Source organism: Schistocerca gregaria, chromosome 6 (genome assembly GCF_023897955.1).
Source record: "Schistocerca gregaria isolate iqSchGreg1 chromosome 6, iqSchGreg1.2, whole genome shotgun sequence".
NCBI lineage: Eukaryota > Metazoa > Arthropoda > Insecta > Orthoptera > Acrididae > Schistocerca > Schistocerca gregaria.
This window is the reverse complement of record NC_064925.1, coordinates 303625737-303650283: the sequence shown is the minus strand read 5'-3', so window position 1 is coordinate 303650283 and position 24547 is coordinate 303625737. Positions and strand designations below refer to the sequence as shown.

The window sequence follows — 24547 nt, the reverse complement described above, 5'->3', positions numbered from 1 at the left end:
TGCTGTGCGGACAGGAATCACCGTGACTTTAGCAAGCACTACGTTACTGGGATACGATCACGGTAAATTATAGCGTTTCCACGGCGCTCCGGCGGTTTCGACGCTGATTTGCTCCCGTGGCGGGCGAGGACCTTCCAGAGAGCATTGCCGGAGTATAGCCTCCAGTCTTTCCCAGACAAGTCACATTGAGATATTGTCCATTCGAGATAAATGCACAACAACGCATGAAACTGCGGATGCCATGACTATTGCTTCAGTCCTTGGTAGCTAAGAGTCCCTTGTACCGGTCAGCATGAAGGTTGTTTTTGTCAGATTCAGCTCGTCGAATGGGTTATATGTTACCCAAATAACTCCAGAATTGTAGCTTTCAAAACACAGTTCGTCGACCTTTATGTTAATCAACATTAAAAAGCAGAAGTCACGGGAATAACGAAATAAATCAATTAACATGATCAGATGTGTATATTTATATAAAAAGATATGAATAAGCCTTTCTTTATAAGTTCACGTTCTGTTTCCTCATTTAGAAGTGTATCAAAAATGGGAATTTTTGCTGCTTATTTTTGCTGATTTCGATCAGGGTTTCTTCATTGGATCTGAGTTTTTAATCTTATTAAATTCATTACCCACATACAAATAAAAATATGTTTTGTGAATAGTTTCGAGCTTTATTTCGTAGCTTGTTGGCTATAATGATATGAAAAAATGTATTTTGCAGTTCTAATGAAATATGGTTATCTTCCCGGTATGAAAGTGATGTTATCTCCAAAAATATAGTGGGAAGATAACTGTCAGACATTTGAGATAAAAGAAGTTTTATGTATTGCCTGTCAAATCAGATTTTTAGGATACAAAATATTTGCATATTCAACGAAACGGTTGTGACAAATTTATAATCTTGCTCCCAAATGGATGAATTTCTGCAGATGTCCAAAGTGCATGACACAAGAACAGATTTTGATGTGAGAAGAAGAATCAGTGTAGTCCAACAGCATCAAATCTGTTTCGTTCCAAACGCTGCCGCTGCTGCACCTCTCTCTCTCTCTCTCTCTCTCTCTCTTTCTGTGTGTGTGTGTGTGTGTGTGTGTGTGTGTGTGTGTGTGTGTGTGTGTGCGTGCGTGGTGGTGGTGGTGGTGGTGGCGGTGGTGGTGGTGACACCTACCGCAAAGGCGCGAAAGCTCAGGGGACGCGGCACGGAGTTAGCTACGTGAGCTGGTGTTGAGTTTGGCCTGGGCCACACACGCACGATACACACACACACACACACACACACACACACACACAAGGCCGTGCTACAAAAGGAGTAATGAGATGTGGTGGGCTTTTTGGCCCGGTCTGAAATTTTGGCAAGTGCGGAGAGGACCGGCCGGTAGCAGGCTAACAGGATGTCCGAGGAGGTGGTAGGCGGCGTCGGAGCGTTCGGCAGAGTTCGGCTGTTGTCGGCAGAGTGGCCGGGCGCCGGGTGACTGACCGCACGCAAGGCCCTCTGTCGCCAGTCTGCGCCGGGTCGGTCAGCAGACAGGGTCCGCCGCTGTTGGGGTAGCCAACCTGCTTGGTCAGCTGCGGCGGTCTCGAAGCGATGCGAGTGAGAAATCGCGCATCAACTGTCACTGCTACCATAGTGCCTTCCGCATTATCGCGGCCTAATCAAATGTTTTGGCACACGCTTTCCCAAATGTAAAAGCCTGCAGCAATGAGTGAACCAGTCATACAGCGTACACAGGTACCGATGATGCATGTTTCACGACAGCTGTTGGAAGATTTGCTTTGAACGAGGAGTTTTTTTATTAGCTTGCGAATCGTATTTAATATCTAATTTAATTGATACTGAGTATTAAATGAAATACTGTGGCTGTAGTATATATTTGTACCCCATCACTGTATACATGAATATTCACGTAAAGCTTTCACATAAATTGAGAAGTCGGTGTTCATATCCATATAAGTCCAAAGCACAAAGCATAATTCTGTTGCCTAGCACTGCTCAATTTTGATCTAGAGTTGACAATAAAATTTAGTGTATCACGTACTTATTAGTGCTACTTTACAATCCGAAGGGCATCGATAGTTCTATTTGAAACCCAAGCCGCAAATGTGTTTAATGAAGATAATGGTAACGGGGACCACGGACTGTTGGGAAAGGTCATAATTAAGTGTGTGTGTGTGTGTGTGTGTGTGTGTGCTGCAATTAGTATCTGTTCGTTATGTTCTGAAAATAGTTTCATATTATTTACAAACTTTATAACTATCAAGAGACACTATTGTCAATAGTCTATATATGGAAATTTTGTGAATTAACATTACCAATAACAATAAATATAATCTTCAGTATTAATTAATATTTTATAAAATACAATGGTTACATTATTTTTTTCATAAGAAGTGCAGGATGCTGAGATTCAGTTACGAAACCAATTCAGACCTATGAGACCGGTGGTTTGTCTATAAATTTGGTTTCTAACAAACATCTATTCATCTCAAAACTCGGTTTTCTGTGCTTTGCGTCTTTATGATTGTCAGTGCCTCATTTGTTCGTGTATTTCATGGAAAACGTAATAATAAATCTGTCTTTATAGCAGTTTCATTACGCCAACATACCGGGTGATCAAAAAGTCAGTATAAATTTGAAATCTTAATCAACCACGGAATAATGTAGACAGAGGTAAAAGTTGACACACATGCTTGGAATGACATGGGGTTTTATTATAACCAAAATGCAGGATGGCGCTCCACCCCATATTGCTAGACGCGTGAAAGATCTCTTGCTCGCGTCGTTTGGAGATGATCGTGTGCTCAGCCGCCACTTTCGTCATGCTTGGCCTCCCAGGTCCCCAGACCTCAGTCCGTGCGATTATTGGCTTTGGGCGTTACCTGAAGTCGCAAGTGTATCGTGATCGACCGACATCTCAAGGGATGCTGAAAGACAACATCCGACGCGAATGCCTCACCATAACTCCGGACATGCTTTACAGTGCTGTTCACAACATTATTCCTCGTCTACAGCTATTGTTGATGAATGATGATGGACATATTGAGCATTTCATGTAAAGAATATCATCTTTGCTTTCTCTTACTTTGTTATGCTAATTATTGCTATTCTGATCAGATGAAGCGCCATCTGTCGGACATTTTTTGAACGTTTGTATTTTTTTGTTTCTAATAAAACCCCATATCATTCCAAGCATGTGTGTCAAGTTGTACCTCTCTATCTACATTATTCCGTGATTTATTCAGTTTTCAAATTTATACTGACTTTTTGATCACCCGGTATTTTCAGAAGTCACAGTCTGATCATCGGGATAGTACAACATTTATCAAGTTCTTTGAAGTTTGTAATACCATTTGGAAAACTATATATCTTGAACAATAGGAGTTGTTTTATTGTGAAGTCATACACAAAAAAGAAACAGCAATATTTACAGGTATGCTGTAAGTTTTTACAGAAGCCTACATATTTTTTCTGCAATTGTATATAGATTCTAACACACTTTCGTGAATTGCAATTAAGAATACATTGCAAGTCCCACAGATATGCGTTTCTGGCAGTTTGTGATCGCAGTTAACATATTATGTAACATGTGTAGTTGGAACATCTTTGCAGACAATATATTTTACGAATTCCCCACAAGAAAAACATCCAGAGGCGTCAAGTCTGGCGAACGAGCCGGCCACGATATATCTGCTCGGCGTCCATTCCAATGATTTGGGAATTGCCTCTGCAACTCATTTCGAGCTATCAGCGAAAAATGTGCCAGACACCCATGGTGTTGATACCACATTTTCTTCCTCGTTCCTAAATGCATTTCTTCCAATAACAGACGTAACGTTTTTTACAGGAATGTGGTGTACTTCTTACCATAAAGATTTCCTTCGATGAAATAGGGGCCTATGATTCTGTCTTCCAGAATCCCACCACAATATACATTCACGGACCACGGTTTTTGGTATGCAACTTGCCGCAACCAACATGGACTTTCAGTTGCCAATAATGCATGTTATGCAAACTAGCATTTTCGTAGATCGTGAATGTAGCTTCGTCAGTAAATCAAATCATATTGATAAATGTGTCATCCCTCTGGATCTAAAGTTGAGCCCGTCGGCAGAATTCAGTGCGACGCATACAAACCGTACCAGTTAATTCTTGGTGGAGACTTACATGGTAAGGATGATATTTATGGCGATGCAGAACACGAACAACACTACTCTGGCCCATGCCAGATTCCCTTGCGATCTGACCCAAACTAACACAAGGATCTCGAACCACAGTGGCAAGAGGACCAAATTTCGTTTCCTTGTTAGTAACTTTCCTTTGCCGCATATGTTTCCGGTGCGTTAAAGATCAAGTTGTTCTCAATTTATCATACACATATCTAAATTCGACTTGTAGGGTGAGCACTTTGAGGATATCTTTCAGCGTATAGGTCTCTAGCTCTTACTGAATTTCGTTGGAATTCTCGGTAAATGAGAAGCATATCAACTTGCCTTCGAAGGAATATATTATTCACATTCGCTTGATTCGACGATACTAGTCTTTCCGTTCCTATTAGTGCCGTATTGCGAAACCGTCGAATGGTGTTTACATGTCAACGGCACGTTAGATGGATACGCTGTATTCGGCGAATATTTACTATTTTCAAGATATGCGAGCGAGGATTGTGAGACCATGTGCTTCGATAAGTGCGGAAGTGATAAGGAATACCACTCAATCCATGATAAGAAGACTGCAGCACTGCATTGATACCAATGACCATCACTTCGAACGCCTTCTGTTAATGGACGTTCATGCCACCTTTTTGACCTTCGTTGGCCTTCAAAGACTTTATATTTACACATCACTGGATTTGACTCGATAGCCGCTATCATAAAATAAGTACCAAACCACAGCATCTCATTAAAGAAAAAAACAAGTTGTCCTTCATATCTCTGACGTGACACCACCTAGCAATAAAAACACCAACATCATATTATGGCCCTCTTTGTCCCATGCAACTTACGTTCCACAAACCTTTCAGCTACTATAGTACTTTTGGAGTTATTTTAGGTGGCAATAGTTAGTGACTTGCCCTGTATAATCAAAGACATTAAACTTTTAACGTGCAATAAAACCCAATAATGGCCAAACAAAATTACAAGCAAATAGTAACTTGAAAATGATAAGTTCTTGTTTGTATTGTTGTCTTTTAACCATCTTGTAGTCGGTTTTTTCTCGTTTTTTCAACAATGTTTTATTGTAAGTAACTGCGTTTCGCTAATGATCTTCAGATGCTGAGATATATGCATTAGAAGTAATGCATGTTTTAGTCTACAGTCGCTTATTTTTATTCAACCTACTAGCTACCGGTTTCGGTACACAGTACCGATACCATTCTCAGGCCATACTCTGGGGCAAGGCGTTATCACACTCACTTCCGAATTATATGTGTCAAATACTTACAATAAGTATTTGACACATCTACTTGCGAACGGTGCGTGGCGACAACGTGCCAAGGGTTTGTCTGAGGATGAATCTGTCCGCTGAAACCCGTAGCCAGTAGGCAAAATAAAAAAAAAAATAAAAAAAAATAGGGACTGTGAAGTAAAACATATATTTTTAAGTGTATTGATCGCTGTTACAATCGACAGTAAGACTAGAATCTGTAATATATTTATTAATTTGCAGGACATAGCAGTTCTGTAGAAAACAAGGAGCACAAATAAACACTGAAGAGCCAAAGAAACTAAAGTAGTGCTGGAGGGAACTGACACCACGAATCCTGCAGGGCTGTCCATAAATGCGTACGTGTACGAGGGGGTGGAGGTCTCTTCTCAACAGCACGTTGCAAGGCATCCCAGATACGCCCAATAATGTTCATGTCTGGGGAGTTTGGTGACCAGCAGAAGTATTTAAAGAAGGGCGTTCCTGCACCCACCCTGTAACGATTCTGGAGGTGGGTGTCGCATTGTCCTGCTTGAATTGCCTAAGTCTGTAAGAATGAGTAGTGGACATGAATGAACGCAGGAGATCAGACAGGATGGTTATGTACGTGTCACCTGTCAGAGTCGTATCTCGACGTATCAGGGGTCCCATATCACTCCAACTGCCGGCCGCGGTGGTCTCGCGGTTCTAGGCGCGCAGGCCGGAGCCGTGCGACTGCTACGGTCGCAGGTTCGAATCCTGCCTCGGGCATGGATGTGTGTGATGCCCTTAGGTTAGTTAGGTTTAAGTAGTTCTAAGTTGTAGGGGACTGATGACCACAGCAGTTGAGTCCCATAGTGCTCAGAGCCATTTGAACCATTTTGAATCACTCCAGCTGCACAGGCCCCACACCATTACAGAGCCTCCACCAGCTTGAACAATCCCCTGCTGACATGCTGGGTCCATGGATTCACGAGGTTGTCTCCATACCCGTACACGTCCGTTCTCTCGATACGATTTGAAACGAGACTCGTCCGACCAGGCAACAGTCCAATGTCGATGGTGACGGACCCAGGCAATGCATAAAGTGTTGTGTCGTCAGTCATGAAGGGTACACAAGTGGGCCTTCGGCTCCGAAAGCCCATATGGATGATGTTTCGTTGAACGGTTCCAACTCTGACACTTGTTGATGCCCGAGCATTGAAATCTGCAACAATTTGCGGAGGATTTGGACTTCTGTCATGTTGAACGATTCTCTTCAGTTCCGGCCACAGCGATGTTAGAGATCTGATGTTTTACCGGGTTCCTGATATTCACGGTACATTCGTGAAATGGTCGTACGGGAAAGTCCCCACTTCATTGCTCGTGTGGCGACTATAACACCACGTTCAAACTCACTTAAATGTTAATAACCCGCTACTGCAGCAGCAGTAACCGATCAAAGAACTGCGTCAGACACTTGTCGTCTTATATAGGCGTAGCCGACCACAGCTCCGTATTCTACCTGTTTACATACCTCTGTATTTGAATACTCATGCCTGTACCAGTTTCTTTAGCACGCCAGTGGTCATTGCTTATGACAAACGTTTATCTCACTCACAGCTTCCAATGCACATCCATAATATTAAGGCGTTACCAGTGAGAAGAAATGCAGCTCTATACGATTTTAACAAATTGCGATGAGGACGTATAATACAAATTTGATAAAAATGTGAAATTACAAAAGTACGGTCACAGTGAACATTCTATAACGTTATTTATGCTCACAAAATGTCCTCTTCAGCCTTGGATAGTCCCATCAACTAGTCGTTTACAGTGCCACAACCAGATACAGGACCACTAGTTCACTTTCAACTGGTATCTAAAAGATACAAATGCGAAATGTGGTGAAAGCAATGTCGTTGAAACCCTCATTTATCTAATATCAGTAAATTCAGCAACATAAATTACTTAGAGTCAACAATAATACCTAATCTAATGTAGGAAACGCACTGGTAACAGAACTGTTCACTCTCTATGTCGGTAAACATTATTCCATTTTTCAAGGCCATACTTTCTAAGTGCGAGGTTAAACCTAAAGCTGATTTACAGAAAGCACGCTCATAAAATCGACATAGAACGGCAATAATATCCCAGCTGAATTGGTGCCACTCAGATGTTTAGATGCGGATTACCGTGTGGACTGGAGAGCATTCGATCACATGTGGACGACGGAAGTTATAAAAGTGGTTGGCTTATAACCGTTATGTATTTGACCTTACTGCCCTAATTACGGTTACCATAATGTGAAATCTCACAATGACGGCACAGTTTGAGGGCGGTTCTGGTCCGGAGCTCATAAGAGTGTAGAATAAAATAAACGTTGCTGACTTCATATCATACACATAGCAGTGCTAGAAAGTTTTCCTTTGGTATTAAATAAAGCGAAGTATGTGTGTCGTGCCTCTTATCTGTAGCGCAACTCCGACAGTCTGTATTAGGTTGAAATGTCTTTCGGTTTTAAGCAGGAAAAAACGATTGCCGTATAACAGTGACAGTCATGTTCATATCGAGATACGGACTAACCGTACTGCCGAATGAAATATTATTAGTTCAGTTTTATATTCTCAGATGGCTATATTAGATATGAAACAAAAGAAATAAAAAATTTTACCCACACCATGCATACGTAGATTAATTTAGAGTTCATGTACCGAAGGGAAGGGGAACTACCGCCTCCGAGACACGTAGACATCATAGTCTAACACATATCTAGATATGGCTAAACTATAAAAACTGAATCGCAAGTAATATAAAACTATATTTTGGGCTTTACTAAGGTAACAGATCGACTGCAAGCAAATAACGTATGATATAATTCAGTAACAGAAGCAAAAAGTGTATAAACTGTGGACGATAACAGACGAAAACAAAAATCACATAACTAAAAAATGCGGAATTATCAGAAGCCGCAAAAATATACGGAGGCGCTACATTAAACAAACGTCGAAAATGCATAAATGCCTTAGTTGATAACATACGTTACGAAACTAAATACGTTTATTTCCTTACATCAGTTTTACGAAAAGCGTTAGGCACAAGCGTAAGTAATGGTTTCGGTTGTTTTACATTTACAATGCTTAACATCGTGTTAACCTTGCTATGTCGGTAGAATTTCATTTTCTGTAACATACGAGCTGTACCCGGCCACGTGTTTCTGTGGATCAGTTTGGTGTAATTGAAAAGAAACAAAAGAGAAAGCACGTCCTAATCGCCTATCCCTTCTACTTCTGTTCATCCACTCCTCCTTCCCGCTCTTTTTGTCCATCACCTCCTGCCCTTCCTCCGTCCATGTTCTCTCACCCATCTCCAACTCTGTGCATCTCCTCCTTTCCCCTCTTTATATCAGTTTCTAACCATCCCTCAATCTTGTCTTCCCCCCTCTCGCTGACGCTGAGCCTTGGTTATTACTGTTGCAAATTCAGATTCTGTAGTCTGAATTTTTAATAGAGTATCGTTAGAAATTAAGTAAATCAGTCAAGAACTTTTCGAAATCGTTACTAACAAAATTTCACTATTATCTAGATTATAAATACACTGACAGGAAAAGAATCGCAACATGAAAAAGTAATTAATGTAGAGTAATGAAATTTTGCGAATACATTTATCTATGTAACACAGTTAAGTTATTAACACTGCTAGATCACATGTTAATGTAAGCGCGAGGTAAGTCATTGCAAATGTGAATGGTTGCTACATGAATAACCGGTGTACCTCCAGAATGTTGAATAAAAGGATGCAAATGTGTATGCATTTGTTGAACCGGTGCCGGACGGCTGTTTGGGATGGAGTTCCGTGCCTATTGCACTTGGTCTATCATTACAGCGATGGTTAATGCTATTCGTGGATGACGGAGATGATGACCCATATGTGCTATATTGGAAATAGATCTTGTGATGGAATAGGACAAGGCAATAGAGCGTTATCCTCTTGGAAAACACCTTGCAATGCTGCTCATGAATGGCAGCATAGCAGGTCGAGTCACCAGACTGACGTGAAACGGAACTATGGTGACGTTATTAGTAAATGTGTCCAAACAGGACCAACTGTTATTCTTATCTTGGCTACTGTAGGGCAACAGCAGCAGACACCCATCGAAGACTAAAAGTGTGTATGGGGCAGCATGTCTCTCGGAAACTACCCTTGTGGAATAGTGTGACAAGGGCTGCTGCTGCTCCATAACAGCGCACGTCTCTGTGTCTCAAATGTCATACTGCAGAAATTACACCAACTGAAGTGGAAGACTATCGAGCACCCGCCCTATAGTCTTGATCTTTCCGGATGCGATTATCGAGCCTTCAGTCCCTTACAAAAGGCCTTGAAGGGTCGAAGATTTCTGTCGGACAAGGATGTGCAGCAGTCAGTTAGAGCCAGCAACACATGGTGTTTTACCAAACACGTATCTTCAGCTTGGTGCGTCGGTGGCATGATTGCAGTGCCCACGGCGTCTACTTGAGTGGTGTACCAATTCTGTAGTCTACAGCCTTCGATCGGAAATTGTTTGATGGCCGTTTGTATTCTGATTTTCAATCATACGACGAAAAAGGGATGAGCAGTATCGGTGGTCAACGAGGCCATCAATAAATTAAGATATCGACATGTCAACAGCACTATCGACCCTCACCATTCTCTACTTTAACTAAGACGAACTATTGTACGCTGCTTGCCTTACTTGAGTTCAGTTGTTGTTTTGTTGACCAGTTTTTTTCTTACTTGCCGTTCAATTTAATGCAAGTGCTGCCGTTTATTGTTGTTGTGCTGTGTGTTGTTTCCCAAACTGGAAAATGTCTTTGACAGGGACGGTTACGTGTCGAGATGACGGTGGCTTTTGATGTTATCTGGCAACATTCCCTCAAAAAAGATGGGTAGCTGTCAACTTAGTCCGTGGATCATAAAGGCGGTCTCTCACTGTAATGTAGGACGAGTTAGTTGTCGCTATAATGCTCGATGACAGTGAAAAATATAGCATCATACTGACCATTTACACGGTAGTCTTTGGCGTAGTCTTAACTACCAGTAATTCTTTTTCACTCTCAATGAATTACGCTAACTGCACTCCAAAATACACACACACACACACACACACACACACACACACACACACACACACACACACTATATATATATATATATATGTTTTTGTGTGTGTGTGTGTGTGTGATGCACACATGGTATTTATAAAATTACATATGGTTTTAAAAATTATTTGGAGCAGAAGGAATTTTCAAGCAAATATAATGATTTAGATTTGTGCTTAAGTTAATTTTGTTAAGTATTACATTTTTATTTATAATACAGACCAATTTGCACTAAAATGACATATATTGTAACCAGTTTCGGCGAACTTGTCGTTAGATAACCATCCTTTTTAACAAAATTATACTGAGTGTCTTCACAAAGCTGCGTCAGCTATTCTCGCTCTCCGAGGGAAGCTGTGAACCCGTTGTCGTCAGCACGTCTCTCATGTAGGCAATTGATGGAAATCGGATTTAAAATTTATTAATTTCATTCTAGATTTGGACATATAGTACGATGTATCGTAGGCAAATGAACCCGATGGTTTTAATCAGTGACAAGGTTTGGCAACGCGAACTTTGTTTACCCGTTTTTTGCCGCCACTCTTAAGCCGACGGCACACAGAAGGAGTTATTTAATGTTGACATGTCCCTTCACGAGTTTTGCGACGTCACTTCCTGCTGTTTCACTTCGAGAAGCCAATCTGTCACGTGAAAAACAAAATAAGTTCTGAGATATTTCGGCAGTGTGCTTCATAAAGTAGAACCAATATGAAACAAGAACGTTTTAGTTCAGACTCTCTATTCCGTAGCAACATGGCTACGCGTGGACGAAAAAACAAATGTACATTTTGACTGAAGGAATGATAGAAGAACAGTGTCTGCATAAAGTAAAAAGTAGAAATTATTGTGACAAACATTGTCGTACAGAGGCGCACTCTCGTGTTTTTTGTAAAGTGAAGCGCGTTAGGCTTAACTGAGCAACCCAAAGCATTTCCAAACGAAGCTGTGTAACATGAGAAACACGTATAATGTTGAAAATGGGAAAAGGAAAGATAGTAAGCGGAGTCGAGTAGGAACGGATGATGTAAGTTTTCACCGTTCGTCTCCTGGGTTATTAACATCTTAAGTACTGGCATTTGACAGTACGTTGTAACATGAAAATGAGTTCTATTATGTCTTATAATTTGTTTTTAACCATTTTTCAGGTATATGAGCCGGCTTTGCGGTACTTTCAAAAACTGCAACTTCTAGATGAACACTACATACCTCAACATTTTGGCAGCTTCACCATCATCATCATTCGCACAATCAGTTGAAGATGGTTACAGTTTTCAGGTTTGTACATTTACTTAAAATCAATTTTGTCGCAGTGTTTGGTATTTTGAAAACCACTATTAATTGGATGGAAGTATTTTTCGATTATTTTTGTCGGCATGTTTAAGTTGTTCACTGTTTGTGGCTTGGAAATAAATGTCTCGCATATAGTGTACTTTGCTACACATTCTGCCAGTAGCATGGTGGTTCAGTAGTGCGTTGTGTGTAATATTATCTGACTGAAACTAACGCGATTTTAATTCAAGCTGAAACTACAATGATTCTGTATTTGCGTCAGAGTGAAAACTTCATTTCTCTTGTCCATTGTCTCTGTAATTGAATGATAAGTTTGCATGGGTTTCCTTTTTATCTGTTATGTGTTACTGTTCTTAACTGGTTGCAGTACGTTTGAGCAGGGATTTTAATGCTCTCCACCAGCAGGAGTGTACAGATTATTTCATTTAACTATTCCTTATTTCGACTTTCTATTTCCGTATTTTATATTAATGCGATTTGGATGTTCTCTGGCAACATATATAATGCACCCAAATACATTTTCTAAATCTTCTACTACCACCACTACTACTACTACTACTACTACTACTACTACCGCTACTACAACTAAAACTTACTGATATCAGTGTGCTTTTATTGTCAAATGGTTCTACAAAGTATTTTTTGTTACTCCACGCTAAAACACAAGGCTGGATATTTTTATATAAATCATTGTTTTACACATTTCAGACTGACGAAAGCTCACATTGAAATGTTGCTCTGGGACCTGCTGCAAATAATTGAATAGAGATTGCAGAGGAGAGTGTTGTATACTCTCTAAAATAATCAGACTTGATTGTTCAAGCACCATCACCAGTAACAACACTGAGTGGAGAAGGGAGTGCTGCACCAAGGTATTCAACACCGATATAAAGAAAAAGAAATGAAGAAGGTAACTATTCCAGTGCACTGCAGCTACTTGCCGAAAGACTGCAATCTATTTCTAATGACGATGTTGAAACATTTGTGAAATATTTGGCTTCTGAAATGAAAGCCATTAAAAACCATGAAACAAGAATGGTGTGTAAATAGCAAATTCTAAAACTCGTATGTGATGCAGTAGCCAGACAATAAATATTGTGTAAGTTTAATGTGTGGTTTTTTAATTCTTTCGTGAAAGTACACTAAGTTCTGAAAGATCTGAGTGTCGTCATATGACGCCTGGCTTATCGAAATTACTGTCAGCAGCACTAGTTATGTACCTTCATGCCTCCAGATCGCAATAAATCTCGCCAGTCCGAAGAACTGCCTTATAAGGTGTGGGTAGGATTGTCATATTTTGATCATCATGTATGGGTACAGCCGTGTCATATCATATTGTCTTACACTTGTTCACGATTGGTTCAAAAATGGTTCAAATGGCTCTGAGCACTATGGGACTTAACTGTTGAGGTCATCAGTCCCCTAGATCTTAGAACTACGTAAACCTAACTACCCTAAGGACAAAAAACACATCCATGCCCGAGGCAGGATTCTAACCTGCGACCGTAACACCTAGAACCGATCGGCCACCGCGGCCGGCCGGTCTGCGTATAAAAATCATGCGTCTTTAGAGCAATTTATCCTACTGAAAAGTGTGTGACATTACAATTGATACCAAAAATTTAGCCTCTGGATTTTTGTTTTGCCGTGCCTGTAAAACACATTGTCGCACTTTCGCATCTACGCTTTAAAGTATATCCAGTTTCACCATAAGCTCCACGAGAGACTGTTTCGCATTCGGTTGCACGCCTTCACAATGCATCAGTTCTCATCACCCCGTTACACCAGTATGATTACATGTGCTTTCTTTGAAGCGTGGATATCTAATTGAACGGTTTGTAACTCCCAAGATGTTCGCCTTCGAGCTTGATGGTTCGAGCCTTTGCAATCACAGTGGCGCGCCATTTTTCATTCAATATTCATGGTGCAAGTTTTTATGAACATTTCTTGAATCTCGACGATGTCCATTTTGTAAAGTGTAATACATACATGCCAATGAAGGTTGATCTATGCATCTTACAGACACACATTTTCTGTCCCCTCCTGATGCGCATGGTGAGATATTAGAAGCTAAATGTTTCCTGTTATAACTGACACCAATCCACTTTCAAATGAGACTAGATTTTACTAGCGAGCTCGCGCTCAAGGGGTTCCTTGAGAGACTTGGACGGTTCGGCGCATGTGTGATCGGCTGCATCCGCGTTGGGTTTGCACTCGCGGTTACCTCCTCGCCCCTGCTGTCAGCCTGGTGTTGAGAGATGGCACGCAGCGCCGACGGTGGTGGAGCGGCGACACCTCGCATGCGAGCGCCTGCAGCTTAATGCCCGCGTCTGCTGACAGATGGCGCTGGTCATCGCTAACCGCATCAACTCCTGCGATATGCTGCACAGCAGGCACCTTATCTGACCGTGGACACATACAGGCCGCGCACCCGCTTTCCTCTGCCTACCGTGTTCAGGTATGAAACCAACATGTATATTCAAAACAGCTGAGTTTCCGTCATTGCGCTCTATGGCAGTTGGAGCCGGTAGTTGCTGTTTTTGTCATTTATAGCTGAAATGAAGCATTTATTTCGACAACTGAACGGCTTGCTGTATTGCTATTATACAGTTAACTTAATTTCTGCGAAATTCCCGGTATTGACGTGCTGTTTAGCCTTTTTCATTTGGGCTGGTGAATGGGTAATAAACCAGCACTGGCAGCTTTTCTTCTTTACAAGAGCAAAAAAACAGTTCTTCAGCAAATCCCTCTATTTGTTGCACTGCCAGTCTATTATAAGTAGTTCATTGCTTCCACTGGATTGAAAGACAAAATCCAGTTTATTATTTTTTAAAAAAGTCCTAGGCTGCACAATTCTCTTTATTGGTTCAAACCGACGCCTTTCAGCAGTGCACGACATCATCAGGTACTCTCGTGAGATGTGGGTCATCATTCGCAGCAACGTAAATTGTGAGCATGGCCCTGGCACAAAGTGTCGAGGATCCAGCCGCATTATTTTTTTGTTTTTCAGGTGGAGTAGACATGCGACGTAACAAAAGGGAGATGAGATTTTAACGACCCGTCAACGACGACATTATTAATGATGGAACAAATGTTCAAATTAGGGATGCATCGGTTCTGGAAATCACGGAAAACCTGAATCTGGATGAAGGTCGCGGATATGAACCAACATCCTGCCGAGTAACGCGCAATCTTACGCCGTCGCCACACAGGATGAGTTAGCTAACGCTGACGTGTTCTGTTTATGCAGCTGATCCCGGCGGAGGTTCGAGTCCTCCCACGGTCACGGATGTGTGTGTTTGTGCTTAGGATAATTTAGGTTAAGTAGTGTGTAAGCTTAGGGACTGATGACCTAAGCAGTTAAGTCCCATAAGATTTCACACACTTTTGAACATTTTTTGTGCTGTTTCACGTTGAGGAGCCATTCCGTCACGTGAAACACAAAATAAGTTCTGCGATATTTTGGCAAAGTACTGCGTAAAATGGAACTAATTTATTTAATCGTATGGATGGGGCCCCCGTCGGGCAGACCGTTCGCTGGGTGCCGGTTATTCAATTTGACGCCCTTTCGGCGACTTGCAGTCGATGAGGATGAAAGGATGATGATGACGATAGCACAACACCCAGTCCCTGGGAAGAGAAAATTCCCCAATCCAGCCGGGAATCGAACCCGGGCCCAGAGGATTGACAATAGGTCACGCTGACATTTTGTTTCCTTTCATTTTGTTCGATATGGTTCGTTACGTTTGGTCTGGGCGGACGTCACAAGACATCCGTTCAAGTTGATCGTTGATTCCTTGACTCAGTTTTTTTTATTATTATTATTACAGGGATCACGCAGCCCTCTGACCGAACACGCTGAGCTATTGTGCCGGCGGCATCATTCAGCTACCAGGGGCGGACAGTGGAGCCGATAAGAAGCAAGAGCGATTCCTACATCACAAGCAAAATTTGCTTGATGCCTTTGTCGTGTTCAGCTGAAGCCCACATTTTGGGAGTTTTATGTTACACCTTACACCATACGCTGTTTCTAAGCACCAGCACGTGTCTCCGAGAACTCGTTGTTATTCGTACGATTCGTTGTAATAAAACGAAGGGAAACGTCGTGGTGATGGTTAAAGAATTTTCGTATTTAGATGTTACGAAAGTACACAGTTTTGAGGCAAAGGCACATCGAAGAGTCATGAAGATCGTATCCTTTTTGGTAGAATTTCTTATAATTAAATGCCAGTTAATAACATATCGGTGACTGAAGTCTTCAGAAGATCGTAAAATGAAGTAAAATGTCGCTCACTGCAGAATTTCAGTGCAGCGTAGTCGGTTGGGGCGTCACGTTACAAAATTCTGGGTAATGGCTTCACGTCACGCTGTATCCAGAGGTTTTTGCGTTTTCTGAAAGGTTGTGGGACTTTGTTATTAAATTATTTCTATAATATTTGAAGTTATGTAAATATAAGTGCACTCACTGTCATGAATGAGTTTGTTTGGTTTGTTAACTTTCATAAGGTGATGTTGTAAGTAGGCTGTTTAGGTTTTTGTGTTGGTGACGCCACGTAGCGCACTGTATGAAAATCGCTGACTGCGCTGCTCTGTAGATGGTTGGACTCATTGTTGGAATATTCGCTTGTGTAGCGTTGGGCAGTTGGATGCGAACAGCGCGTAGCGTTGGGCAGTTGGAGGTGAGCCGCCAGTAGTGGTGGATGTTGGGGAGAGAGATGCTAGAGTTTTGAGAGCGGACGATCTGGACGTGTGTCCCTCAGAAACAGGGAATTTGTGAAACTGGATGTCACGAACTTATATATATATATATATATATAATGACTTTTGAACACTATTAAGGTAAATACATTGTTTGTTCTCTATCAAAATCTTTCACTTGTTACCTATGCCTATCAGTAGTTAGTGCCGTCAGTAGTTAGAATCTTTTATTTAGCTGGCAGTAATGGCGCTCGCTGTATTGCAGTAGTTCGAGTCACGAAGGTTTTTTCCAGGTAAGTGATTCATGAAAGGTATAAGTTGTTGTTAGTTAGGGCCATTCTTTTGTAGGGATTATTAAAAGTCAGATTGCGTTGCGCTAAAATATTGTGTGTCGGTTGGTGAAGATCCGAATAACTACAGAGAGAACTGTCAGAGTACGTTGAGTTTTGCTCAGCTGTTTGAAAATGAAATAACGTAAGAGTTTTTCCAGCTCGGTCATTCTTTACATACAAAGGGGAAGTTTCAATATCTTTACTGACTTGACATGTATCTTTTCTTTCTGTCTACTTATATGTTAATGCATACTGAATTGTTTACACAGTCCAGTCACCTTAATGTGAACACCTAACAATAGACTGAATAACCACCGTCTGCAAAGCGGGTCGCCTCGAGACGCGCAGGAAGAGGGTCAGTGGTGTCCTGGAAGGTACCGAGAGGCATGTGGAGCCATACAGACTCCAGTGGCGTGGCCAGTTGTGCTAAGTTTCTCGGCTGAGGAGCCATACCGCGAACAGCCCGATGGAGTTATTTCCATCGATTCTCGATTAGGTTTAAACCGGGAAGTCTGGTCGCCACAGGGTTACTGTCAACTAATTCTGGTGTTCTTCGAACCACGCACGTATCACTGTGAGCTGTGCGCCACGTCGCATTGTTTTTTTGGTAGATGCCATCGTGTATGTAGACGTGGACATGATCCCCAAGGATGGAAGCATCCATTGTACCTTCGAGAACGACGAAATTCCTCTAGGAAAGCTACGAAAACATTCCCCCAATCCATAACATACCCTGCTGGTTGCAAAGTGTTTGCTTTCAGACCTGCCAACGATCATCTGTCCGATTGAACACAAAACGTGATTCATCTAAAAAGACCACTTGTCGCCACTCAGTGGACGTCCAGTTAAGGTATTAGCGTGGAAATTCCGGCTTTCGTTGCCGATCAGCAGTCAGCATGGGTGCATGAGCCAGGCGCCTGTTGCGGAGGCTTGGTTTAAATGGCTCTGAGCACTATGGGACTTAACAGCCATTGTCATCAGTCCCCTAGAACTTACAACTACTTAAACCTAACTAACCTAAGGAATTGGCTCTGAACACTAAGGGACTTGTCATCTATGTTCATCAGTCCCCTAGAACTTAGAACTACTTAAACCTAACTAACCCAAGGACATCACACAACACCCAGTCATCACGAGGCAGAGAAAATCTCTGACCCCGCCGGGAATCGAACCGGGCGCGGGAAGCGAGAACGCTACCGCACGACCACGAGCTGCGGACGTTGCAGAGGCCCATGAGCAGAAACGTTCGCTGTACGTTCATTTAGTAGACATCGTTCGTAGCCCTTTGGTTCATCTGGGCGGTCGGTTGCTCTCTAAGTGCACGTCTATTCCTCCGTGCACATCTCCGCAAACGTCATTCATCACTGTCATCAGTGGCTCGTGTTGCAACACAGTTGCCTCGGCGCCGGCTTGGGATTGCGCCATTTTGCCGTGGACGGTATGCTTAAACCATTACAGCACGTAAACAGTTTGCGAACTTGGCCGTTTCGGGAATGTTCCCATCCTTGTCTCGAAAGCCAATGATCGTGCCCTGATGGACGTCAGATACATTGCTCAGTTTCCGCATTGCAAGAACGACTGCACTGTTTTTCGCGTCCTCCGTCCACCCACTCCTCACTTTTTTTCCTTTATTGGATTTCAATTCCCTCCCGCTAGAGGGGGGGGGGGCGGCTGGCACCTGCGTAATAGGCTGCTCTACAGCGTACAGAAAAGTTAAAAAACATAATGAGAATAGAAACAAACAAGAAATACACGCGATAAAACGGTGACATTGTCGAAAATTGTAAAATGGCGGTAAGTTGTGGAATTTAAAATATAAAAACACTGCGGTGACGATGCGGATGAAGACACACAAGAAGTAGACAGGCACAATTAAAAAACATGGCGACAGTCTGGTTTCTGTCCGCACGAGATAAAAAAAAAAACACAACTAGTGACAGTATGGCGGCTGTTCGCAACACTGACAGGGGACGCACAACACTGAACACTTACTTATAACCGCACTATACAGGTGACACAGCGGCAGATGGGGGTGGGGGGAGGACCTGAACCTATGAGGGGGGAAAAGGGGGGAGAAGAGGAAAGGAAAAAAGGGGATCCGATGGAGCGAGGGGACATAGAAAAGGGGGGGCTGGGCAGACGCGAGAAGCAGTGGGAAAGGCAGTGGAGGGGAGAGCAGAAAGGACTTACGAGAGAGAAGGTAGGCAGAGAGGTGGGGAAAAAAACAGGATGGAAGAAGGGGAAGAAGCTCAGGGAAAGGACAGAGGAGAGATGGTGAGGATCAGAGTTGATAGGAGGGATAAACAGAGGGAGAGAGGGCATCATCTGGGAGGCGGGAAGTTGACAGAAGGAACCTTGGGGAAGGAGATGAAGGGTGCAGAGATGGAGGGTAGGGGGGACACAACAGTGAAGGCATGGCAGAGGGCGGGGGCTGGAGGAGAGGAGAGGATGAGGGGGATTAAGGTGGCGGGAGGTGTAGAGTATGCAGAAATGTCGAGGAATAGGAGCAGATGGGGGAAAGGAATCAGGTTGTAGAGGATCCATGTGGGGGACGGGAAGCGTATACGGAAGGCGAGGCAGAGTGCATGGCGCTCGAGGATCTGGAGGGACTTATAGAATGTGTGGGGGGGGGGGGGGGGGGTGGGAGAGGGGGTATGCTGGCGGGACTGGCATAACAGAGGATGGGACAGATTAAGGATTTGTAGGTGTGGCGGAAGGTAGAGGGGTTCAACCCCCATCTCCAGCCAGAGAAGAGTTTGAAGAGTCGGAGGCAGTTGTGGGCTTTGGATTGGATAGAACAGAGATGAGGGATCCAGGTGAGGTGACGGTCAATGGTGAGGACAAGGTAGGTGAGGGTGAGGGAGAGGCGGACAGGACGGGAGCAGATGGTAAGGCTACTCGCCACATCCCGACACGCTCTATATACCCTCCACCGCTAGACCCGCCACCTGCTGGCTGTGAGTGATTATTAAAAACTGCCGTCGAACATGTCCGGTGGTCAAATTAATGTGACTGCAGTAATTATGCAGCTATGAAAAAACGTTGTCAGCATAGACTAGCATGTAGAAGGCCTCGGGACCGATGACCACAGCGACAACATAAAGTCGGAGTACTTCCACGTTAGCAGTGAGGACAAACTTCCGACTGGCGCCCTGGCACGTGGAGTGGTGAAGTCAGTGCCCGTCAGAGCGCAGCACAGTGGCGCCTTGTGCAGACCTGGGCCCGCGTTTCGCGCTCCTAAAAGGCTCCTACTGTGGCGCCTTGCTGTATAGCCCTCTCATCAGCGGCTCTCTAACATACGACCTCGGAACAGTTGCTTGCTTCCTGTCATTGCCAGGCCACGCACGCACGAGAAACAAAACCATAGGTTAAATAAAAAAAAAGGTAACTCATGTACTCTGAAATACTGTACAACTGTATAAAGATCAGAACATTAACTAAATCTGATACGAAGCAGTACAACAGTGCAGGAATCAAACAATAATAATATAGCTGAACTGGCAAAACCTAGTTTGTGAAATCCTGAACTGAAGAAAACGGTTAAGATACACAAGATGGAATATTAGTATATAGCGACATTTGTAAGAGGACTGCTTCTGTGTTGGCAGCGCTGTGTATCGCTTTGCATTGGATCTCTGACTGCGCTTTCTTTGTAAGAGTCTCTGTGACTGGTTGGACTCGTTGTTGGAAGTTAATCACCAGTAGCGTTGGGTAGTTGGAAGTTAGTTGCCAGCAGTGATGAAGTACTGTTGGGCAGTTGGAGGTGAACGGCCAGCAGTGATGGATGTTATATGTGAAAAGTTGGCATTGATGGAGGATAGAGGTCTGAAGTGTTACCGTAGGCTAACGATCTGTACATGTTCGACTTGGAGACTCAATATTATCCATGGTTATATGCCTTTGTACTAGATGTTTATGACGATTTATGTTTGCGTCTGAACTGGATGTCACATTATTAAGTTAAAAAATACATTATTTGGTTTTCAACAAAATCTTTCCTTTCATAACCACATGCCTATTAGTAGTTAGTGGCTGTAGTAATTAGAATATTTTATTTAGCTGGCAGTATTGACGCTCGCTGTATTGCAGTAGTTCGCGTAATGAAGATTTTTGTGAGGAAAGTGCTTAATAAAAGGTTTAGGTTATTGTTAAGAGTTCTTTTTAGTCAGGGCCATCCTTTTCAATTAATTATTTGAAGTCAGGTTGTAATTTTTTTGAACAGTCAGATTGCGTTGCGCTAGAATATTGTGCGTCAGTGCTGACATGATACAAAAAAGTAAAGAAAAAGTAGGTTCACTTGCATTCAATTTCACTCAACTGTTTAAGTAAAATATTTAATAACGAAGTTTCACGTTCACTAAAGATGAACTACTGAAATTGTTCTACAAAACCGAAGTGAGGTGCTGAGAGACTTGCAGAAGATCGGCACTTGAAGCAGGGAGTGACAACTGATTTTCAATTTAAATGTAATGCGCTATTATTGTATGCTCACAGGATATTCAGAATAAACAATGGAAGCAGTTACCTCCATGGAACACCTATGATTATGCGGGCGGGGTCTTCTGAAGTGGAATGAGCACGTAAAATTAATGGAGGGTAAGGGAGATGCCAGACTGAGATTCGTTCAAAGAATCCTCATGAAATGTAGTCCATCTACAAAGGAAATGGCTTACAAAGGACACTCGGTCGACCAATATTTGAACATTGCTCGTCAGTCTGATATCCGTAGCACACAGGACATGGAGGAAATAGAAGAGGTCCAAAGAAGAGCAGCATGTTTTGTTACAGGTCCAAGGGCGATAGCGTTGCGGCGATGTTCAGTAAACTCCAGTGACAGATGGCGCAAGAAGGGCGTACTGTATCACGGCACGGTCTACCGTTAAAATACCGAGAGCGTACGTTCCTAGAAGAGCTAACCAGTACATTGCATCCTCCTGCCTGTATCGCGCGAAAAGATCATCCAGATAAAATTAGAGAGATTATAGCCCACACGTTGGCTTACCAGCAACCGTTTTTCAAGCTAACCATGCGTGATTGGAACAAGGAGAGAGGGAAGTGATAGTGGGGTGCACACAGTACCCTCCGCCACACTCCTTAAGGCGGCTTGCAGAAATTGCAGCCTGGTTGCCAGAAGGCCCTAATACACGCAAGAAAATAATAATAATAACCAGTAGTACACAATGAAGAACAATGTAAATTAATGCAAATGAGTTGGAAAAACCCATAATGTTCAAATACAGCTGCACTAGTGTGTTGCTTGGCACAGTCATCTCGATTAAATGCCTATGTGTAACGTCCCAAAGAGATATGAAATGGAAGGAGCATGTAAGTGGGGAAGGTGAATGGTCAATTTAGGTTTGTAGAGAGAGTATTGGAAAGTGTTGTTCATCTGTAAGGGAGACCGGGAGACCGAATGGGTAGAACACTAGTGTGACCCATGATTAAATTAGACGACGAAGTAATTCAGAGGCGGGCTGCTACATTTGTTACCATAGGTTCGAACAACGCGCAGGTATTACGGAAGTTCTTTGACCAAATGGAAATCCCTGGAGGAAGCGACGTTCCTTAAGAGGAACAGTGTTGAGAAAATTTAGAGAGCTGGCATTTCACGCTGACTGCAGAATGAACATCAGAGAAATTAAGGCTCATACGGAGGCATGTATTAAGTGCGACAATAAAGTAATGAGACTGATTTTTTTGCAAGATGTGGCAACCCTGCAGGCTGGCGTAGGCACAAGATCTTTGATCTTGGTCTATAAGCTGCTTCTAGTCCAAGTGGCACATCGGTGCAACTGCCCAGTCGTGAATTGTGCTGTAATAAGTTAACACGTGTTTGTGCCTCTCGTCACGGAAATGGAAACGCATAGTATTGCGCAACGGTATACCACTTCTTTTGCGTTAAACTGGGTGAAAACGCGACGACAGCTTACGGTAAGCTTTAGAAGGCTTTTGGAGAGGAGGTTATGCCAAGAGCTCAGGTTTTTCGTTGGCATAAAATGTTTAGTGGAGGCAGAACGCATTGGACGACCATCAACCTCACGGCCAGATGTCAACTTGGCCAGGGTGCCTGAACTCGTACGATCTGATCGAAGATTATCTGTGACAATGATTGCAGAAGAACCAAACATCAATCGAGAAACAGTTCGTCTAATAATAACTGTAGATCTTGGGATGAGAAAGATTTGTACAAAAACTGGATTCTACATCACGATAATGCGCCATGCCATACTGCTCTGTCAGTACAGCAATTCGTACCCTCAAAACAAATTTCAGTACTACCGCAGCCAACTTATTCACCAGATATCGCTCCGTGCGACTTTTTTCTATTTCAAAGAGTCAAAACGGCGGTCAAGGGACACCATTTTCAAACAACACAAGATGTCTAAAAAGCTGTGACAAAGGTTTTGGAGGATATTACAGAAGATGAGTTCCATAAATGTTACCATCAATGGCAGAGGCGCTGAAAAAATGTGTACAATCAGAAGGGAACTACTTTGAAGGAGACAACACTAAACTTGACTATCACGGTAACGAACACACGTTTCACATCAGTCTCATTACTTTATTGTTACACATCGCTCTGTTTGAACAGGAAAGGATATGACTGCTTGTGGTACAAGGTATCCGCCGCCACATGCCATACGGTGGGTTGCGAAGTACCGGATGATTAAAGAGTCAATATAAATTTGAATCGTGAATAAATCACGGATTAATGTAGATAGAGAGGTGCAAATTGACAGACATGCTTGGAATGACATGGGGTTTTATTAGAACCAAAAAAATACAAAAGTTCAAAAAAAAAATGTCCGACAGATGGCGCTTCATCTGATCAGAATAGGAATTAGCGTAACAAAGTAAGGCAAAGCAAAGATGATGTTCTTTACATGAAATGCTCAATATGTCCCCCATCATTCCTTAACAATAGCTGTAGTCGAGGAACAATGTTGTGAACAGCACTGTAAAACATGTCCGGAGTTATGGTGAGACACTGGCGTCGGATGTTGTCTTTCAGCATCCCTAAAGATGTCGGTCGATTACGATACAATTGCGACTTCAGGTAACGCCCAAAGCCAATAATCGCACGAACTGAGGTCTGTGGACCTGGGATGACAAGCATGACGAAAGTGGCGGCTGAGCACACGATCATCTCCAAACGACGCGCGCAAGAGATCTTTCACGCGCCTATCAATACTTTTTTTTGGGTTCTAATAAAACCCCATGTCATTCCAAGCACGTGTGTCAATTTTTACCCCTCTATCTACATTATTCCGTGGATTATTAAGTTTTCAAACTTATACTGACTTTTTGATCACCTGGTATGTATGTAGATGGCGGAGCGTAAAGAAAACGCATGTGTAGTGAACTGCCCATTCACTGCAACCGAGTTCATCGACCTCGATGGAATTTGTCACACTTCAGCATCGGAAACTGGTCGTCTAACAATACACCACGCTAAATAGTTGTTTAGTATTTGCGACAGTCTCGTTTCTGTGGAGGATGGACGTAGCGATTGCTTGCCTGGTCTGTACAATTAATATGCTTGTTTACACTTGCTGTAGGACCTCACATGTACGGCGCCCACCTTTTCTAGAGGGGCCTGTCGCAGCGTGTGCGAGATGGACTATCCATCAGCGGGATAAAACGCTGGCGATACCCGAAAGACAGCGCACTCAGGCGGCCAGGGCTTGAGTCTCCCGGTCGGTTCCCTAGCCTTG

General features: G+C 42.9%; 1 protein-coding gene and 1 long non-coding RNA gene across 3 annotated transcripts in view; one reads left to right on the top strand and one right to left on the bottom strand.

Annotated features, from left to right (window-relative positions):
• LOC126278434 (kinesin-like protein CG14535) overlaps nucleotides 1-24547 on the bottom strand; it is a 1017611-nt gene that overhangs the window by 264603 nt on the left and 728461 nt on the right. The window lies entirely within an intron of this gene.
• LOC126278435 (uncharacterized) lies at nucleotides 1513-12881 on the top strand. Its single transcript, XR_007550699.1, has 3 exons — nucleotides 1513-1723; nucleotides 11658-11787; nucleotides 12511-12881. It is a non-coding gene; the product is annotated as an uncharacterized LOC126278435 (long non-coding RNA).